This window comes from Cupressus sempervirens, chromosome 3, assembly GCF_028749045.1.
Source record: "Cupressus sempervirens isolate cs-2001-9-10 chromosome 3, ASM2874904v1, whole genome shotgun sequence".
NCBI classification, from domain to species: Eukaryota; Viridiplantae; Streptophyta; class Pinopsida; order Cupressales; family Cupressaceae; genus Cupressus; species Cupressus sempervirens.
The window spans coordinates 714582975-714588591 of NC_143120.1; the positions used below are offsets into that span (position 1 = coordinate 714582975).

At 33.5% G+C, this 5617-nt stretch overlaps 1 non-coding gene across 1 annotated transcript; it reads right to left on the bottom strand.

The window, feature by feature from the left end:
- Positions 1-4275: 4275 nt before the first annotated feature.
- On the bottom strand, positions 4276-4357 carry TRNAS-UGA (transfer RNA serine (anticodon UGA)). Its single transcript has one exon. It is a non-coding gene; the product is annotated as a tRNA-Ser (tRNA).
- Positions 4358-5617: the final 1260 nt, after the last annotated feature.

Sequence of the window (5617 nt, forward strand, 5' to 3'; positions counted from 1 at the left end):
TGAAGTCAAGTTTTGCACAACACCTGTGTGTGGGTTTCGTCGTATATTCCAGGGTGCTGCATAGCATGGAACTTTTTGACATGTCGTAGCTTTGTAACATTGTTTACAAATAAATTGTCCTATGACAATTTTCTTTTTGTCATGTGCAATGGGAAGTGACAAGAAACCATGAACAAATGTTTCATCAATCATACATATGTTTTTGTGGAAATTAAGCATCTCACAGATATTGCATGGATGAGTGGGTGTGTCACTAATGTTGCGCAAGTATCGTGTGATTGATTTTTGCATTCTAATTTCTGTTGAGGGTTTTGGAGCATTTTGCCGCTTTGATCGAGTCCTTTTGGTGCCAAAACATTGGGCATTGTTCTTAAGATCTTTGTGATCATTATCTGTATTTGGTTGCTATTTTCTATTTTCACGAATTTTGGCTTTGACACATCGGAGTGAGTTTCTCATATTGGAATTATGTGGCAATGTGGCGGTAATTGTTGGCAGAGTGCTTTTTCTTGTATAGATATTAGTTTTCTTAGGTTGTTGGACTCGGTCAACACCTTCTAGAATTCGATGTTGTTTTCTGTTGACATTTTCATTATTCTTGTTTCAATGCAATTTTATATCAATGCGATGTAGTTGTTGAACTTGGCCAACAGTTTCTATAATTTTATGTTCTTTTTGCATGTTTGCTATTGACTTGCCAATGTTTGTATGACTAGTTTCTGTAATAATTTTCTATGTTGGTTTTGGAGAAGTATCCGACTATGTTTGTGTACTGTATACTAGTATATTAGTTCCTGTCAATCTATGGAATACAAATATGACATCTAACATTACTAAATTGGAAATTAACATCAGTTTGATGGTCGACTAACACAATTGCAAATATCATACTATATTCACAATATAGAGTAAACTTGACAATGTATATATATAGTATGTGTGTGTGTCTGTGTGTGTAGCAAGAACATAAACAAAGAGTTAGTTACAAAGCAAAGAAAGCGAGAAACCTTAGCTGATCAATTTGAGAACAGTGACTATACTAGTACACTAGTTTTTATGAATCTATGAGACACAAAAAAGACTTCTAGTATTGCTAAATTGAAAATTACAATCACTTCGTGTGTGTAGCAAGAACATAAACAGAGAGCTAGTTACAAAGTAAAGAAAGCAAGAAACTTTAGCTCATCAATTTGAGATCATTGACTATACTAGCACACTGGTTTTATGAATATATGGGACACAAAAAAGACTTCTAGAATTGCTAAATTGAAAATTACAATCAGTTTGCTAAATTGCAAAATGTATTACTAACCTCCTTTGTTAGTGGTGCAGGGCTTTAAGCAATGTGAAACTGAAAGTTGTAATCAGTGTCTTGTGAGACGATGAAACATAGCAAGTATTTCAGTGCATCGTAAAGACAAAATTCGAAGATAAATAAATAGTTTACACTTATGGAAAGCATTCCAAGAAAACAAAATTTTGTAATAGATTGTTGAATGATAGTTTGTAGTAGTAGGAACTTAAGAAATCATTTTTAATTTGAATTTAATGCACGATATAGAATAAATGTTTTGCCAAAAGTGATATATGATATATACAGACAAATTTTATAGCCCAAAGTTTTGGAAGAGTTTATTTTAAAAATATTTTTTAAACAAAAATTTCTACTTTCTAATTGGCCAAATGTAATTTTGCTGGGGTTTAATTATTTTTTAATTCTAAAATTTTTTTAAAAAATTAGAACACGAAGCTCTGGAATTTTCGTGTGCATTTTGTAATAGCCCTGAGAAAAGAGTGGCAGAGGAGTCTTGCGATTGCTTCTTAATGCGGATAAAAAAGGACTGCTCTTTTATTTTAGACTGGCAAATCCAACATGTGTCATGGGTGCAATAGTTTAATACGATTTCCCTGGTGGAATACACATTGTGTTTGACGTATGCCCTAGGATTCTTTGATGAGTCTCACAGGTGGACTGAAATAAATATATAATAAGTTGGTAATTTCTTGCGTTGATGACGTTTACTCATAGCTTGGTTAGGCACACAAAAAAGTGTTATTTTTATTTATTTTGCCATTTTTAATAAATATAATGATACAATAATGCAATAAAATTATCCAAATTTAGAAAATAAATGTTTACTTTAAATTGTATTAAATAATTATTATACTAAGATACATGTTAAATATATATATTTATTGAAAGAATTTTAAAAATATGAAATTAGACGAATATATATATATATATATGTGTGTGTGTGTGTGTGTGTGTGTGTGTGTGTGTGTGTGTAAAAAGTATAGAATAAAATAATAATATTAAAAGTTTATTTAATGTAAAATTAAATTATAAAATTAGATATGAACAGTTAAAATATTATATATTTATTAATCAAATTCTTCTAATTGCTAGAAAAATATATCTATAATGTTCTAAAATATAAATCAATATATTATATATAAGCGCAATATAATATTATAAAATTCTATGTTTAAAAAATAAAATTCTATATTTAAAACAGTGTTCTAAATCTTTTTTTAAAATTGAATTTATTTTTATGGCCAATCTAACCAGGTGTTCTTATAAATTTCAATCACTCTAAGTCGTTAATTGCGCTCACGGAGCTCTGATTTTCTGCTTTTGGGCATCAGAATCTAAAGTGGGTAACGCTGCCGGATCATCCAGAATGGGGCGCCAGGTGAAAGTGATGAAATTAGATGGCCAAGTTATGAAATTTAAGCCCCCCGTAACTATAGAACAAATTCTGCAGGATTACCCAAATCATGTCATATTACTCTCTGACACTGTTCGTCATGTGGGGATTAGAGGAAAGGCCCTAGAGGGATCCACGAAGCTTAACCCCAAGCAGCTGTATTTTCTACTGGAGATGCCCAAAATCAGAGCTTTTCATGGCCCCGGTAGGGTTCGATCCGGGACCAACATGAGCGCCCAATCGCGGCTGGAAGCCATGCTTTTGTCTCGGAGGTGCAGTTCAGATATCACTCATCTTGCTTCCTCTTCTTTTCCCTGTTCTATTTCAGGGAATTCTTCGCCCATGAAAGGGGAGGACGGTACGATAAGAATGGGGAGGACGGGACGATAAGAATGTAATTAACAGTCTTTGAATGAAATATGTTTTTAAGAACTTTTTAATATAGATTCAGCGGCGAATTTTGTCCTGTGTTGATTATAATAGCTCTAGATTATAAATATGAGACAGCGGAGAAATTGCTGCTATTGTCGTGGAGGCTATTTGTTTGCTTCAAATTAAAAAGAAATTTCAGAATGGTAAACCCTCCTTTTGGGACCAAAGCCTAACAAGCGAAAAACAAACCCACGGGAAGAGGAAATTGCAAGGCAGCAGCCCTCTCTGCAGGACGAAACACTAGCAATTAGGAGATTGAACTAAGACATGAGGGGGTGCGCTTGCCGAATGCAAGCCAGAATTGCGGGCCGTTTTACATCTTTTGCTTCAAGTTATACATACGAGTTTTACTCTAAGACTTTTAACTTTTAAAGCCCCAACTTTTCGAATACACAATCCACATTGATCGTTCATTCCTTACAGTAAAAGGCAAAAAAGATTTGCAAAATGGCAAAAAAAATGAAAACATTTTTGAAACTTCGGTTGCAGATTTCTTACCGTTGTTCTTTCTTCTGATAACTCGCGTACAGGGTCTCAATGCGGAGGGAAAACACAGTCTTCAGCAAAACGAAAGCTTTGGAAAACCCAAACATCTCACAAAGCTTAAACCGCCATTTCTTCCAATGCAAAATTATATGCACTATATCCTATAGTCGGTGGCTTTACGGAATAGTTAATGGTTCTTTAATGCTTTCTGACACGCCATAAATGCGTTTCTATCCTTTCGTAATGACAACAATCAATGTTTCTTTTTGCCTGCGGAGGAAATTTATTTCAATTTTAAAATACGAAAAAGCCTGAAAACCCCGCTAATTTCTGTTGCGTCCAATGATAAATTAGCAATAACTACATCATAATTTTTTTAAAAAATTATTTCGTCTCCAAACATTATACTGTGACATTGTCCAAGTCACAAAAAAAATAAATTAGAGACTAAAAAAGGTTCACCGAAAACAATAATCCCTGCCTTAAAAAGGCAGGGACTAATAAACACTTCTTTTCGTGTAGAGCTCAAGTAATGTTTTTTTTATCAAACATTCTGTTTACATAAATAAATATATATATCTAAATATTTTTAGTTAAAAACATCAAATTGTTACAATGTTGTGGACAGAAAGCAGCGTAAACGCAGTACCGTCGACAGCAGGGTTCGAACCTGCGCGGGCGAAGCCCAACAGATTTCAAGTCTGTCTCCTTAACCACTCGGACATATCGACAGATGGTTTTAATTATTTATAGGGAGCATCTCGACTTTAAATTTGTTTTAAGGTACATCGTCCCCGCTACGATACTCAATCCTATTTTAGCTAAAAAGTCGGTGACCAACTGGGAGCATTTGTTTTCCATTTAAAGTATGTGTAGCTATATAACCCTTTTGCTCAATTATCACTCTCAATTGTAATGCTATGCGGTTGTGTCCATCCGACTATAAAAATGTTGCTGTGATTTATGTGACATATTGACCTGTTTGGTAGGCAGAACACAAGGGAGACTTATGAAAATCTCAGGCTAGATGCCATAGAAGTCAAAATGGTTAGAAGCTTTTTACCCATTAAATTGCTAGTGCAAGTTTTTGAGTTCTAAATGACATTAGGTTCTCACTTAATTTTTAATTAGATTAAATATTGTTGTTGCATTGTTTCAACAGCTGCTATTGCAAGAAAAATAATAGCATTAAAAGAAACAGATCACTATACTCCTCCCCTCACTGTCTCAAATTCATGAATTGCTTAATATCCAAGCATTGTGAATTGTGATTTAGAGTGATTTAGATTTAATCATTTTTTGATTTTGTAAATTTTTTTCAATGTTTCTCCTCCACTCTTGAAAGTAGAGGGATCATGTATTCCAACCATGCAATCACATTAGCTAACTAAAAAATTCCTTCTTTCTAATTAAAATCTATTGCCCATAATAATAGTTCTACAATAGAAGAAATTTGAAATGCTAAAAATAAATTCAATTACAATTGCTTCTCCCTTGTCATCTATCAGCACTGGAACATAAATCCTGTGGTCGACTAAAAAAGCTGAGTTACTCTTAATAGTAGATTCCTCTCAAACTTGTCCTTTTATTTGAAAAGAACACAATACAAAATTATGGCACAAAGATAGAATTTAATCGTCTAATCTCCCTTCAATGCAATCTATTTGATTCGATAATGCAATTGCACATTAAAGCATAGATTGCATTGAATGCCATTTTATGCACATTTCAAGCCAAAATCAAGGTAATCTCAACACTAGTCTATTTCTAATAATATCTGTATGCCTATAATCTATGCAAATTAGTAGCTTTCCACAAGTTATAAGAGTTAGGCTTTCAGCATCCCTGCAGAAATCTATTGTAGACCTTAGGTTAGATAATGGAATTATAATATTACGAGCTGCCACAGCATAGTCATGTTCATGGATTTGTCCTCCATTTAGGGTGTTTGTTAAAACCAGCCAGAACAAAACCATTGAAACTCAAAGGTT